At 42.9% G+C, this 14,709-nt stretch overlaps 10 non-coding genes across 10 annotated transcripts; all 10 read right to left on the bottom strand.

Annotated features, from left to right (window-relative positions):
* Positions 1 to 1,105: 1,105 nt before the first annotated feature.
* trnai-aau (transfer RNA isoleucine (anticodon AAU)) lies at positions 1,106 to 1,179 on the bottom strand. Its single transcript has one exon. It is a non-coding gene; the product is annotated as a tRNA-Ile (tRNA).
* A 1,393-nt stretch (positions 1,180 to 2,572) lies between these two features.
* On the bottom strand, positions 2,573 to 2,646 carry trnai-aau (transfer RNA isoleucine (anticodon AAU)). The gene has a single exon. It is a non-coding gene; the product is annotated as a tRNA-Ile (tRNA).
* A 1,403-nt stretch (positions 2,647 to 4,049) lies between these two features.
* Positions 4,050 to 4,123, bottom strand: trnai-aau (transfer RNA isoleucine (anticodon AAU)). The gene has a single exon. It is a non-coding gene; the product is annotated as a tRNA-Ile (tRNA).
* A 944-nt stretch (positions 4,124 to 5,067) lies between these two features.
* On the bottom strand, positions 5,068 to 5,140 carry trnar-ucg (transfer RNA arginine (anticodon UCG)). The gene has a single exon. It is a non-coding gene; the product is annotated as a tRNA-Arg (tRNA).
* Positions 5,141 to 7,001: 1,861 nt separating this feature from the next.
* trnai-aau (transfer RNA isoleucine (anticodon AAU)) lies at positions 7,002 to 7,075 on the bottom strand. The gene has a single exon. It is a non-coding gene; the product is annotated as a tRNA-Ile (tRNA).
* Positions 7,076 to 8,468: 1,393 nt separating this feature from the next.
* On the bottom strand, positions 8,469 to 8,542 carry trnai-aau (transfer RNA isoleucine (anticodon AAU)). The gene has a single exon. It is a non-coding gene; the product is annotated as a tRNA-Ile (tRNA).
* A 1,403-nt stretch (positions 8,543 to 9,945) lies between these two features.
* On the bottom strand, positions 9,946 to 10,019 carry trnai-aau (transfer RNA isoleucine (anticodon AAU)). Its single transcript has one exon. It is a non-coding gene; the product is annotated as a tRNA-Ile (tRNA).
* Positions 10,020 to 10,963: 944 nt separating this feature from the next.
* Positions 10,964 to 11,036, bottom strand: trnar-ucg (transfer RNA arginine (anticodon UCG)). Its single transcript has one exon. It is a non-coding gene; the product is annotated as a tRNA-Arg (tRNA).
* Positions 11,037 to 12,897: 1,861 nt separating this feature from the next.
* Positions 12,898 to 12,971, bottom strand: trnai-aau (transfer RNA isoleucine (anticodon AAU)). The gene has a single exon. It is a non-coding gene; the product is annotated as a tRNA-Ile (tRNA).
* A 1,393-nt stretch (positions 12,972 to 14,364) lies between these two features.
* trnai-aau (transfer RNA isoleucine (anticodon AAU)) lies at positions 14,365 to 14,438 on the bottom strand. Its single transcript has one exon. It is a non-coding gene; the product is annotated as a tRNA-Ile (tRNA).
* Positions 14,439 to 14,709: the final 271 nt, after the last annotated feature.

Here is a 14,709-nt window from a genome sequence, read left to right as displayed (position 1 = left end):
AGTAGAGATTAGGGGCAAGAAAGAAGATCAGCCACTGGCACCATCGCCTCTACGCTCTAACCTTCTCAATTAAACATCCTGGTCTTAAGAGCAGCACATTGAGTTCCGGAAGATAATTGCTATTTGTGCATACCTCTTTAGCAGTGAAGAAGTGTGATTGATAAAACCTTTTCGCTTGAATGTTACCCTGTTTTTGCAACCTTGAAACACACGGAAAAAAAGATTTTCCAGGCACATCCAGTGAGTAAGTACAAGAAGAGCAACCACAAAGGGACTCGACCCTTCAATCTTCCGATTTGAAGTCAGATGCTTTGTCCATTAGGTCACTTGGTCTGAACTAGGGTGGGTTTCGAAAGGTTAGGGGAGCTAGGACAGTGAGGAAGGGAGACTTGATTGTAAAACAGGACGTGAAAACTTCACAATTGTAAAGCCCATAGACAGCGTTGAAGCATTTGTGAATGTGATGTTGTGTCAGATACTCTTCGATATCATTGTGTGCATAAGTACATGCAGGAAAATGTTTCCTGTGCAAAACAGCTCAGTGAGGGTGATTGATAATAGCTTCCTTTGCTTAAGTGTCACTCTGTTCCTACAACCATGAAAAACCCATGGAAGTTCCATGCACATCAAACAGAAAGGACTGGAAGCTCAACCACGAAGCGACTCGAACTCTCAATCTTCTGATACGAAGTCAGACGCCTTGTCCATTAGGCCACGTGGTCGGAACCGAGTCTTTCAAAGGACTGAAGCCGTGCTCATTAGACTGTGTGGTCTGAACAGAGGTTTGTTTCAGGAGGCTAGAGGAGCTGGGTGAGTGAGGAAGGGAGACTTGATTGTAAAAACGTACATGTGAATAATTTTTTGAATTGCAAAACCTGTAGACAGCGTTGAACTATCTGGGAATGTGAAATTATGTGAGTATTCTTTGATATCATTAACTAAAAAGGAAATGCGGGAAAGGTTTCTTATGCAAGACAGTTCAGTCAGCAATGTTACCTGGTTGATAACTCAAAAGGCCAGGTTTATGTAGCATGTGAAAAGCAAGCAACCGTGCAGTCAGGATTAATCTTGCCTTGGAAAGAGTTGCTTGCATCGTGCTTTTCAATGGCCAGTATGGGGATTGAACCCATGACCTTGGCGTTATTAGCACCACGCTCTAACCATCTGAGCTAACCGGCCCAGCATGCTGCAAAAGAGTCATTTTCCCAGCTGCACAGCTGCGTCAATGTCTCAGTGATTTTGTCTGAGATACGATGGCCCTTTCATAATGGGTGACATCATAATCCTGTCTTTTGGACATCAGAGATGATGCAGTTCCATGGCCAAACAGTTGGAGATGAAATCATTTTAATTCAAGGAAGTGGGTCTTTGCTGATCTCATGTACTGACTTGTAATAGGGCCTCTTGTAGATTTGTTTCTTTTTTCAAATGAGCACTGCAGACAGATGGGAATTCAGATTTTTTGTAAGTAGAGATTAGGGGCAAGAAAGAAGATCAGCCACTGGCACCATCGCCTCTACGCTCTAACCTTCTCAATTAAACATCCTGGTCTTAAGAGCAGCACATTGAGTTCCGGAAGATAATTGCTATTTGTGCATACCTCTTTAGCAGTGAAGAAGTGTGATTGATAAAACCTTTTCGCTTGAATGTTACCCTGTTTTTGCAACCTTGAAACACACGGAAAAAAAGATTTTCCAGGCACATCCAGTGAGTAAGTACAAGAAGAGCAACCACAAAGGGACTCGACCCTTCAATCTTCCGATTTGAAGTCAGATGCTTTGTCCATTAGGTCACTTGGTCTGAACTAGGGTGGGTTTCGAAAGGTTAGGGGAGCTAGGACAGTGAGGAAGGGAGACTTGATTGTAAAACAGGACGTGAAAACTTCACAATTGTAAAGCCCATAGACAGCGTTGAAGCATTTGTGAATGTGATGTTGTGTCAGATACTCTTCGATATCATTGTGTGCATAAGTACATGCAGGAAAATGTTTCCTGTGCAAAACAGCTCAGTGAGGGTGATTGATAATAGCTTCCTTTGCTTAAGTGTCACTCTGTTCCTACAACCATGAAAAACCCATGGAAGTTCCATGCACATCAAACAGAAAGGACTGGAAGCTCAACCACGAAGCGACTCGAACTCTCAATCTTCTGATACGAAGTCAGACGCCTTGTCCATTAGGCCACGTGGTCGGAACCGAGTCTTTCAAAGGACTGAAGCCGTGCTCATTAGACTGTGTGGTCTGAACAGAGGTTTGTTTCAGGAGGCTAGAGGAGCTGGGTGAGTGAGGAAGGGAGACTTGATTGTAAAAACGTACATGTGAATAATTTTTTGAATTGCAAAACCTGTAGACAGCGTTGAACTATCTGGGAATGTGAAATTATGTGAGTATTCTTTGATATCATTAACTAAAAAGGAAATGCGGGAAAGGTTTCTTATGCAAGACAGTTCAGTCAGCAATGTTACCTGGTTGATAACTCAAAAGGCCAGGTTTATGTAGCATGTGAAAAGCAAGCAACCGTGCAGTCAGGATTAATCTTGCCTTGGAAAGAGTTGCTTGCATCGTGCTTTTCAATGGCCAGTATGGGGATTGAACCCATGACCTTGGCGTTATTAGCACCACGCTCTAACCATCTGAGCTAACCGGCCCAGCATGCTGCAAAAGAGTCATTTTCCCAGCTGCACAGCTGCGTCAATGTCTCAGTGATTTTGTCTGAGATACGATGGCCCTTTCATAATGGGTGACGTCATAATCCTGTCTTTTGGACATCAGAGATGATGCAGTTCCATGGCCAAACAGTTGGAGATGAAATCATTTTAATTCAAGGAAGTGGGTCTTTGCTGATCTCATGTACTGACTTGTAATAGGGCCTCTTGTAGATTTGTTTCTTTTTTCAAATGAGCACTGCAGACAGATGGGAATTCAGATTTTTTGTAAGTAGAGATTAGGGGCAAGAAAGAAGATCAGCCACTGGCACCATCGCCTCTACGCTCTAACCTTCTCAATTGAACATCCTGGTCTTAAGAGCAGCACATTGACTTCCGGAAGATAATTGCTATTTGTGCATACCTCTTTAGCAGTGAAGAAGTGTGATTGATAAAACCTTTTCGCTTGAATGTTACCCTGTTTCTGCAACCTTGAAACACACGGAAAAAAAGATTTTCCAGGCACATCCATTGAGTAAGTACAAGAAGAGCAACTACAAAGGGACTCGACCCTTCAATCTTCCTATTTGAAGTCAGATGCTTTGTCCATTAGGTCACTTGGTCTGAACTAGGGTGGGTTTCGAAAGGTTAGGGGAGCTAGGACAGTGAGGAAGGGAGACTTGATTGTAAAACAGGACATGTGAAAACTTCACAATTGTAAAGCCGATAGACAGCGTTGAAGCATTTGTGAATGTGATGTTGTGTCAGATACTCTTCGATATCATTGTGTGCATAAGTACATGCAGGAAAATGTTTCTTGTGCAAAACAGCTCAGTGAGGGTGATTGATAATAGCTTCCTTTGCTTAAGTGTCACTCTGTTCCTACAACCATGAAAAACCCATGGAAGTTTGTACTTTCCAGGCACATCAAACAGCAAGGACTGGAAGCTCAACCACGAAGCGACTCAAACCCTCAATCTTCTGATCCGAAGTCAGACGCCTTGTCCATTAGGCCACGTGGTCGGAACCGAGTCTTTCAAAGGACTGGAGCCGTGCTCATTAGACTGTGTGGTCTGAACAGAGGTTTGTTTCAGGAGGCTAGAGGAGCTGGGTGAGTGAGGAAGGGAGACTTGATTGTAAAAACGTACATGTGAATAATTTTTTGAATTGCAAAACCTGTAGACAGCGTTGAACTATCTGGGAATGTGAAATTATGTGAGTATTCTTTGATATCATTAACTAAAAAGGAAATGCGGGAAAGGTTTCTTATGCAAGTCAGTTTAGTCAGCAATGTTACCTGGTTGATAACTCAAAAGGCCAGGTTTATGTAGCATGTGAAAAGCAAGCAACCGTGCAGTCAGGATTAATCTTGCCTTGGAAAGAGTTGCTTGCATCGTGCTTTTCAATGGCCAGTATGGGGATTGAACCCATGACCTTGGCGTTATTAGCACCACGCTCTAACCATCTGAGCTAACCGGCCCAGCATGCTGCAAAAGAGTCATTTTCCCAGGTGCACAGCTGCGTCAATGTCTCAGTGATTTTGTCTGAGATACGATGGCCCTTTCATAATGGGTGACGTCATAATCCTGTCTTTTGGACATCAGAGATGATGCAGTTCCATGGCCAAACAGTTGTAGATGAAATCATTTTAATTGAAGGAAGTGGGTCTTTGCTGATCTCATGTACTGACTTGTAATAGGGCCTCTTGTAGATTTGTTTCTTTTTTCAAATGAGCACTGCAGACAGATGGGAATTCAGATTTTTTGTAAGTAGAGATTAGGGGCAAGAAAGAAGATCAGCCACTGGCACCATCGCCTCTACGCTCTAACCTTCTCAATTGAACATCCTGGTCTTAAGAGCAGCACATTGAGTTCCGGAAGATAATTGCTATTTGTGCATACCTCTTTAGCAGTGAAGTGTGATTGATAAAACCTTTTCGTTTGAATGTTACCCTGTTTTTGCAACCTTGAAACACACGGAAAAAAAGATTTTCCAGGCACATCCAGTGAGTAAGTACAAGAAGAGCAACCACAAAGGGACTCGACCCTTCAATCTTCCTATTTGAAGTCAGATGCTTTGTCCATTAGGTCACTTGGTCTGAACTAGGGTGGGTTTCGAAAGGTTAGGGGAGCTAGGACAGTGAGGAAGGGAGACTTGATTGTAAAACAGGACATGTGAAAACTTCACAATTGTAAAGCCGATAGACAGCGTTGAAGCATTTGTGAATGTGATGTTGTGTCAGATACTCTTCGATATCATTGTGTGCATATGTACATGCAGGAAAATGTTTCTTGTGCAAAACAGCTCAGTGAGGGTGATTGATAATAGCTTCCTTTGCTTAAGTGTCACTCTGTTCCTACAACCATGAAAAACCCATGGAAGTTTGTACTTTCCAGGCACATCAAACAGAAAGGACTGGAAGCTCAACCACGAAGGGACTCGAACCCTCAATCTTCTGATCCGAAGTCAGACGCCTTGTCCATTAGGCCACGTGGTCGGAACCGAGTCTTTCAAAGGACTGAAGCCGTGCTCATTAGACTGTGTGGTCTGAACAGAGGTTTGTTTCAGGAGGCTAGAGGAGCTGGGTGAGTGAGGAAGGGAGACTTGATTGTAAAAACGTACATGTGAATAATTTTTTGAATTGCAAAACCTGTAGACAGCGTTGAACTATCTGGGAATGTGAAATTATGTGAGTATTCTTTGATATCATTAACTAAAAAGGAAATGCGGGAAAGGTTTCTTATGCAAGACAGTTCAGTCAGCAATGTTACCTGGTTGATAACTCAAAAGGCCAGGTTTATGTAGCATGTGAAAAGCAAGCAACCGTGCAGTCAGGATTAATCTTGCCTTGGAAAGAGTTGCTTGCATCGTGCTTTTCAATGGCCAGTATGGGGATGGAACCCATGACCTTGGCGTTATTAGCACCACTCTCTAACCATCTGAGCTAACCGGCCCAGCATGCTGCAAAAGAGTCATTTTCCCAGCTGCACAGCTGCGTCAATGTCTCAGTGATTTTGTCTGACATACGATGGCCCTTTCATAATGGGTGACGTCATAATCCTGTCTTTTGGACATCAGAGATGATGCAGTTCCATGGCCAAACAGTTGGAGATGAAATCATTTTAATTCAAGGAAGTGGGTCTTTGCTGATCTCATGTACTGACTTGTAATAGGGCCTCTTGTAGATTTGTTTCTTTTTTCAAATGAGCACTGCAGACAGATGGGAATTCAGATTTTTTGTAAGTAGAGATTAGGGGCAAGAAAGAAGATCAGCCACTGGCACCATCGCCTCTACGCTCTAACCTTCTCAATTGAACATCCTGGTCTTAAGAGCAGCACATTGAGTTCCGGAAGATAATTGCTATTTGTGCATACCTCTTTAGCAGTGAAGAAGTGTGATTGATAAAACCTTTTCGCTTGAATGTTACCCTGTTTTTGCAACCTTGAAACACACGGAAAAAAAGATTTTCCAGGCACATCCAGTGAGTAAGTACAAGAAGAGCAACCACAAAGGGACTCGACCCTTCAATCTTCCTATTTGAAGTCAGATGCTTTGTCCATTAGGTCACTTGGTCTGAACTAGGGTGGGTTTCGAAAAGTTAGGGGATCTAGGACAGTGAGGAAGGGAGACTTGATTGTAAAACAGGACATGTGAAAACTTCACAATTGTAAAGCCCATAGACAGCGTTGAAGCATTTGTGAATGTGATGTTGTGTCAGATACTCTTCGATATCATTGTGTGCATAAGTACATGCAGGAAAATGTTTCTTGTGCAAAACAGCTCAGTGAGGGTGATTGATAATAGCTTCCTTTGCTTAAGTGTCACTCTGTTCCTACAACCATGAAAAACCCATGGAAGTTTGTAATTTCCAGGCACATCAAACAGCAAGGACTGGAAGCTCAACCACGAAGCGACTCGAACCCTCAATCTTCTGATCCGAAGTCAGACGCCTTGTCCATTAGGCCATGTGGTCGGAACCGAGTCTTTCAAAGGACTGAAGCCGTGCTCATTAGACTGTGTGGTCTTGATCAGAGGTTTGTTTCAGGAGGCTAGAGGAGCTGGGTGAGTGAGGAAGGGAGACTTGATTGTAAAAACGTACATGTGAATAATTTTTTGAATTGCAAAACCTGTAGACAGCGTTGAACTATCTGGGAATGTGAAATTATGTGAGTATTCTTTGATATCATTAACTAAAAAGGAAATGCGGGAAAGGTTTCTTATGCAAGACAGTTCAGTCAGCAATGTTACCTGGTTGATAACTCAAAAGGCCAGGTTTATGTAGCATGTGAAAAGCAAGCAACCGTGCAGTCAGGATTAATCTTGCCTTGGAAAGAGTTGCTTGCATCGTGCTTTTCAATGGCCAGTATGGGGATTGAACCCATGACCTTGGCGTTATTAGCACCACGCTCTAACCATCTGAGCTAACCGGCCCAGCATGCTGCAAAAGAGTCATTTTCCCAGCTGCACAGCTGCGTCAATGTCTCAGTGATTTTGTCTGAGATACGATGGCCCTTTCATAATGGGTGACATCATAATCCTGTCTTTTGGACATCAGAGATGATGCAGTTCCATGGCCAAACAGTTGGAGATGAAATCATTTTAATTCAAGGAAGTGGGTCTTTGCTGATCTCATGTACTGACTTGTAATAGGGCCTCTTGTAGATTTGTTTCTTTTTTCAAATGAGCACTGCAGACAGATGGGAATTCAGATTTTTTGTAAGTAGAGATTAGGGGCAAGAAAGAAGATCAGCCACTGGCACCATCGCCTCTACGCTCTAACCTTCTCAATTAAACATCCTGGTCTTAAGAGCAGCACATTGAGTTCCGGAAGATAATTGCTATTTGTGCATACCTCTTTAGCAGTGAAGAAGTGTGATTGATAAAACCTTTTCGCTTGAATGTTACCCTGTTTTTGCAACCTTGAAACACACGGAAAAAAAGATTTTCCAGGCACATCCAGTGAGTAAGTACAAGAAGAGCAACCACAAAGGGACTCGACCCTTCAATCTTCCGATTTGAAGTCAGATGCTTTGTCCATTAGGTCACTTGGTCTGAACTAGGGTGGGTTTCGAAAGGTTAGGGGAGCTAGGACAGTGAGGAAGGGAGACTTGATTGTAAAACAGGACGTGAAAACTTCACAATTGTAAAGCCCATAGACAGCGTTGAAGCATTTGTGAATGTGATGTTGTGTCAGATACTCTTCGATATCATTGTGTGCATAAGTACATGCAGGAAAATGTTTCCTGTGCAAAACAGCTCAGTGAGGGTGATTGATAATAGCTTCCTTTGCTTAAGTGTCACTCTGTTCCTACAACCATGAAAAACCCATGGAAGTTCCATGCACATCAAACAGAAAGGACTGGAAGCTCAACCACGAAGCGACTCGAACTCTCAATCTTCTGATACGAAGTCAGACGCCTTGTCCATTAGGCCACGTGGTCGGAACCGAGTCTTTCAAAGGACTGAAGCCGTGCTCATTAGACTGTGTGGTCTGAACAGAGGTTTGTTTCAGGAGGCTAGAGGAGCTGGGTGAGTGAGGAAGGGAGACTTGATTGTAAAAACGTACATGTGAATAATTTTTTGAATTGCAAAACCTGTAGACAGCGTTGAACTATCTGGGAATGTGAAATTATGTGAGTATTCTTTGATATCATTAACTAAAAAGGAAATGCGGGAAAGGTTTCTTATGCAAGACAGTTCAGTCAGCAATGTTACCTGGTTGATAACTCAAAAGGCCAGGTTTATGTAGCATGTGAAAAGCAAGCAACCGTGCAGTCAGGATTAATCTTGCCTTGGAAAGAGTTGCTTGCATCGTGCTTTTCAATGGCCAGTATGGGGATTGAACCCATGACCTTGGCGTTATTAGCACCACGCTCTAACCATCTGAGCTAACCGGCCCAGCATGCTGCAAAAGAGTCATTTTCCCAGCTGCACAGCTGCGTCAATGTCTCAGTGATTTTGTCTGAGATACGATGGCCCTTTCATAATGGGTGACGTCATAATCCTGTCTTTTGGACATCAGAGATGATGCAGTTCCATGGCCAAACAGTTGGAGATGAAATCATTTTAATTCAAGGAAGTGGGTCTTTGCTGATCTCATGTACTGACTTGTAATAGGGCCTCTTGTAGATTTGTTTCTTTTTTCAAATGAGCACTGCAGACAGATGGGAATTCAGATTTTTTGTAAGTAGAGATTAGGGGCAAGAAAGAAGATCAGCCACTGGCACCATCGCCTCTACGCTCTAACCTTCTCAATTGAACATCCTGGTCTTAAGAGCAGCACATTGACTTCCGGAAGATAATTGCTATTTGTGCATACCTCTTTAGCAGTGAAGAAGTGTGATTGATAAAACCTTTTCGCTTGAATGTTACCCTGTTTCTGCAACCTTGAAACACACGGAAAAAAAGATTTTCCAGGCACATCCATTGAGTAAGTACAAGAAGAGCAACTACAAAGGGACTCGACCCTTCAATCTTCCTATTTGAAGTCAGATGCTTTGTCCATTAGGTCACTTGGTCTGAACTAGGGTGGGTTTCGAAAGGTTAGGGGAGCTAGGACAGTGAGGAAGGGAGACTTGATTGTAAAACAGGACATGTGAAAACTTCACAATTGTAAAGCCGATAGACAGCGTTGAAGCATTTGTGAATGTGATGTTGTGTCAGATACTCTTCGATATCATTGTGTGCATAAGTACATGCAGGAAAATGTTTCTTGTGCAAAACAGCTCAGTGAGGGTGATTGATAATAGCTTCCTTTGCTTAAGTGTCACTCTGTTCCTACAACCATGAAAAACCCATGGAAGTTTGTACTTTCCAGGCACATCAAACAGCAAGGACTGGAAGCTCAACCACGAAGCGACTCAAACCCTCAATCTTCTGATCCGAAGTCAGACGCCTTGTCCATTAGGCCACGTGGTCGGAACCGAGTCTTTCAAAGGACTGGAGCCGTGCTCATTAGACTGTGTGGTCTGAACAGAGGTTTGTTTCAGGAGGCTAGAGGAGCTGGGTGAGTGAGGAAGGGAGACTTGATTGTAAAAACGTACATGTGAATAATTTTTTGAATTGCAAAACCTGTAGACAGCGTTGAACTATCTGGGAATGTGAAATTATGTGAGTATTCTTTGATATCATTAACTAAAAAGGAAATGCGGGAAAGGTTTCTTATGCAAGACAGTTTAGTCAGCAATGTTACCTGGTTGATAACTCAAAAGGCCAGGTTTATGTAGCATGTGAAAAGCAAGCAACCGTGCAGTCAGGATTAATCTTGCCTTGGAAAGAGTTGCTTGCATCGTGCTTTTCAATGGCCAGTATGGGGATTGAACCCATGACCTTGGCGTTATTAGCACCACGCTCTAACCATCTGAGCTAACCGGCCCAGCATGCTGCAAAAGAGTCATTTTCCCAGGTGCACAGCTGCGTCAATGTCTCAGTGATTTTGTCTGAGATACGATGGCCCTTTCATAATGGGTGACGTCATAATCCTGTCTTTTGGACATCAGAGATGATGCAGTTCCATGGCCAAACAGTTGTAGATGAAATCATTTTAATTGAAGGAAGTGGGTCTTTGCTGATCTCATGTACTGACTTGTAATAGGGCCTCTTGTAGATTTGTTTCTTTTTTCAAATGAGCACTGCAGACAGATGGGAATTCAGATTTTTTGTAAGTAGAGATTAGGGGCAAGAAAGAAGATCAGCCACTGGCACCATCGCCTCTACGCTCTAACCTTCTCAATTGAACATCCTGGTCTTAAGAGCAGCACATTGAGTTCCGGAAGATAATTGCTATTTGTGCATACCTCTTTAGCAGTGAAGTGTGATTGATAAAACCTTTTCGTTTGAATGTTACCCTGTTTTTGCAACCTTGAAACACACGGAAAAAAAGATTTTCCAGGCACATCCAGTGAGTAAGTACAAGAAGAGCAACCACAAAGGGACTCGACCCTTCAATCTTCCTATTTGAAGTCAGATGCTTTGTCCATTAGGTCACTTGGTCTGAACTAGGGTGGGTTTCGAAAGGTTAGGGGAGCTAGGACAGTGAGGAAGGGAGACTTGATTGTAAAACAGGACATGTGAAAACTTCACAATTGTAAAGCCGATAGACAGCGTTGAAGCATTTGTGAATGTGATGTTGTGTCAGATACTCTTCGATATCATTGTGTGCATATGTACATGCAGGAAAATGTTTCTTGTGCAAAACAGCTCAGTGAGGGTGATTGATAATAGCTTCCTTTGCTTAAGTGTCACTCTGTTCCTACAACCATGAAAAACCCATGGAAGTTTGTACTTTCCAGGCACATCAAACAGAAAGGACTGGAAGCTCAACCACGAAGGGACTCGAACCCTCAATCTTCTGATCCGAAGTCAGACGCCTTGTCCATTAGGCCACGTGGTCGGAACCGAGTCTTTCAAAGGACTGAAGCCGTGCTCATTAGACTGTGTGGTCTGAACAGAGGTTTGTTTCAGGAGGCTAGAGGAGCTGGGTGAGTGAGGAAGGGAGACTTGATTGTAAAAACGTACATGTGAATAATTTTTTGAATTGCAAAACCTGTAGACAGCGTTGAACTATCTGGGAATGTGAAATTATGTGAGTATTCTTTGATATCATTAACTAAAAAGGAAATGCGGGAAAGGTTTCTTATGCAAGACAGTTCAGTCAGCAATGTTACCTGGTTGATAACTCAAAAGGCCAGGTTTATGTAGCATGTGAAAAGCAAGCAACCGTGCAGTCAGGATTAATCTTGCCTTGGAAAGAGTTGCTTGCATCGTGCTTTTCAATGGCCAGTATGGGGATGGAACCCATGACCTTGGCGTTATTAGCACCACTCTCTAACCATCTGAGCTAACCGGCCCAGCATGCTGCAAAAGAGTCATTTTCCCAGCTGCACAGCTGCGTCAATGTCTCAGTGATTTTGTCTGACATACGATGGCCCTTTCATAATGGGTGACGTCATAATCCTGTCTTTTGGACATCAGAGATGATGCAGTTCCATGGCCAAACAGTTGGAGATGAAATCATTTTAATTCAAGGAAGTGGGTCTTTGCTGATCTCATGTACTGACTTGTAATAGGGCCTCTTGTAGATTTGTTTCTTTTTTCAAATGAGCACTGCAGACAGATGGGAATTCAGATTTTTTGTAAGTAGAGATTAGGGGCAAGAAAGAAGATCAGCCACTGGCACCATCGCCTCTACGCTCTAACCTTCTCAATTGAACATCCTGGTCTTAAGAGCAGCACATTGAGTTCCGGAAGATAATTGCTATTTGTGCATACCTCTTTAGCAGTGAAGAAGTGTGATTGATAAAACCTTTTCGCTTGAATGTTACCCTGTTTTTGCAACCTTGAAACACACGGAAAAAAAGATTTTCCAGGCACATCCAGTGAGTAAGTACAAGAAGAGCAACCACAAAGGGACTCGACCCTTCAATCTTCCTATTTGAAGTCAGATGCTTTGTCCATTAGGTCACTTGGTCTGAACTAGGGTGGGTTTCGAAAAGTTAGGGGATCTAGGACAGTGAGGAAGGGAGACTTGATTGTAAAACAGGACATGTGAAAACTTCACAATTGTAAAGCCCATAGACAGCGTTGAAGCATTTGTGAATGTGATGTTGTGTCAGATACTCTTCGATATCATTGTGTGCATAAGTACATGCAGGAAAATGTTTCTTGTGCAAAACAGCTCAGTGAGGGTGATTGATAATAGCTTCCTTTGCTTAAGTGTCACTCTGTTCCTACAACCATGAAAAACCCATGGAAGTTTGTAATTTCCAGGCACATCAAACAGCAAGGACTGGAAGCTCAACCACGAAGCGACTCGAACCCTCAATCTTCTGATCCGAAGTCAGACGCCTTGTCCATTAGGCCATGTGGTCGGAACCGAGTCTTTCAAAGGACTGAAGCCGTGCTCATTAGACTGTGTGGTCTTGATCAGAGGTTTGTTTCAGGAGGCTAGAGGAGCTGGGTGAGTGAGGAAGGGAGACTTGATTGTAAAAACGTACATGTGAATAATTTTTTGAATTGCAAAACCTGTAGACAGCGTTGAACTATCGTGGAATGTGAAATTATGTGAGTATTCTTTGATATCATTAACTAAAAAGGAAATGCGGGAAAGGTTTCTTATGCAAGACAGTTCAGTCAGCAATGTTACCTGGTTGATAACTCAAAAGGCCAGGTTTATGTAGCATGTGAAAAGCAAGCAACCGTGCAGTCAGGATTAATCTTGCCTTGGAAAGAGTTGCTTGCATCGTGCTTTTCAATGGCCAGTATGGGGATTGAACCCATGACCTTGGCGTTATTAGCACCACGCTCTAACCATCTGAGCTAACCGGCCCAGCATGCTGCAAAAGAGTCATTTTCCCAGCTGCACAGCTGCGTCAATGTCTCAGTGATTTTGTCTGAGATACGATGGCCCTTTCATAATGGGTGACATCATAATCCTGTCTTTTGGACATCAGAGATGATGCAGTTCCATGGCCAAACAGTTGGAGATGAAATCATTTTAATTCAAGGAAGTGGGTCTTTGCTGATCTCATGTACTGACTTGTAATAGGGCCTCTTGTAGATTTGTTTCTTTTTTCAAATGAGCACTGCAGACAGATGGGAATTCAGATTTTTTGTAAGTAGAGATTAGGGGCAAGAAAGAAGATCAGCCACTGGCACCATCGCCTCTACGCTCTAACCTTCTCAATTAAACATCCTGGTCTTAAGAGCAGCACATTGAGTTCCGGAAGATAATTGCTATTTGTGCATACCTCTTTAGCAGTGAAGAAGTGTGATTGATAAAACCTTTTCGCTTGAATGTTACCCTGTTTTTGCAACCTTGAAACACACGGAAAAAAAGATTTTCCAGGCACATCCAGTGAGTAAGTACAAGAAGAGCAACCACAAAGGGACTCGACCCTTCAATCTTCCGATTTGAAGTCAGATGCTTTGTCCATTAGGTCACTTGGTCTGAACTAGGGTGGGTTTCGAAAGGTTAGGGGAGCTAGGACAGTGAGGAAGGGAGACTTGATTGTAAAACAGGACGTGAAAACTTCACAATTGTAAAGCCCATAGACAGCGTTGAAGCATTTGTGAATGTGATGTTGTGTCAGATACTCTTCGATATCATTGTGTGCATAAGTACATGCAGGAAAATGTTTCCTGTGCAAAACAGCTCAGTGAGGGTGATTGATAATAGCTTCCTTTGCTTAAGTGTCACTCTGTTCCTACAACCATGAAAAACCCATGGAAGTTCCATGCACATCAAACAGAAAGGACTGGAAGCTCAACCACGAAGCGACTCGAACTCTCAATCTTCTGATACGAAGTCAGACGCCTTGTCCATTAGGCCACGTGGTCGGAACCGAGTCTTTCAAAGGACTGAAGCCGTGCTCATTAGACTGTGTGGTCTGAACAGAGGTTTGTTTCAGGAGGCTAGAGGAGCTGGGTGAGTGAGGAAGGGAGACTTGATTGTAAAAACGTACATGTGAATAATTTTTTGAATTGCAAAACCTGTAGACAGCGTTGAACTATCTGGGAATGTGAAATTATGTGAGTATTCTTTGATATCATTAACTAAAAAGGAAATGCGGGAAAGGTTTCTTATGCAAGACAGTTCAGTCAGCAATGTTACCTGGTTGATAACTCAAAAGGCCAGGTTTATGTAGCATGTGAAAAGCAAGCAACCGTGCAGTCAGGATTAATCTTGCCTTGGAAAGAGTTGCTTGCATCGTGCTTTTCAATGGCCAGTATGGGGATTGAACCCATGACCTTGGCGTTATTAGCACCACGCTCTAACCATCTGAGCTAACCGGCCCAGCATGCTGCAAAAGAGTCATTTTCCCAGCTGCACAGCTGCGTCAATGTCTCAGTGATTTTGTCTGAGATACGATGGCCCTTTCATAATGGGTGACGTCATAATCCTGTCTTTTGGACATCAGAGATGATGCAGTTCCATGGCCAAACAGTTGGAGATGAAATCATTTTAATTCAAGGAAGTGGGTCTTTGCTGATCTCATGTACTGACTTGTAATAGGGCCTCTTGTAGATTTGTTTCTTTTTTCAAATGAGCACTGCAGACAGATGGG

Source organism: Channa argus, unplaced genomic scaffold (genome assembly GCF_033026475.1).
Source record: "Channa argus isolate prfri unplaced genomic scaffold, Channa argus male v1.0 Contig035, whole genome shotgun sequence".
In the NCBI taxonomy this organism is placed as follows: Eukaryota; Metazoa; Chordata; class Actinopteri; order Anabantiformes; family Channidae; genus Channa; species Channa argus.
The sequence above is the reverse complement of the archived record's forward strand: the minus strand, read 5'-3'. Positions and strand labels throughout refer to the sequence as shown.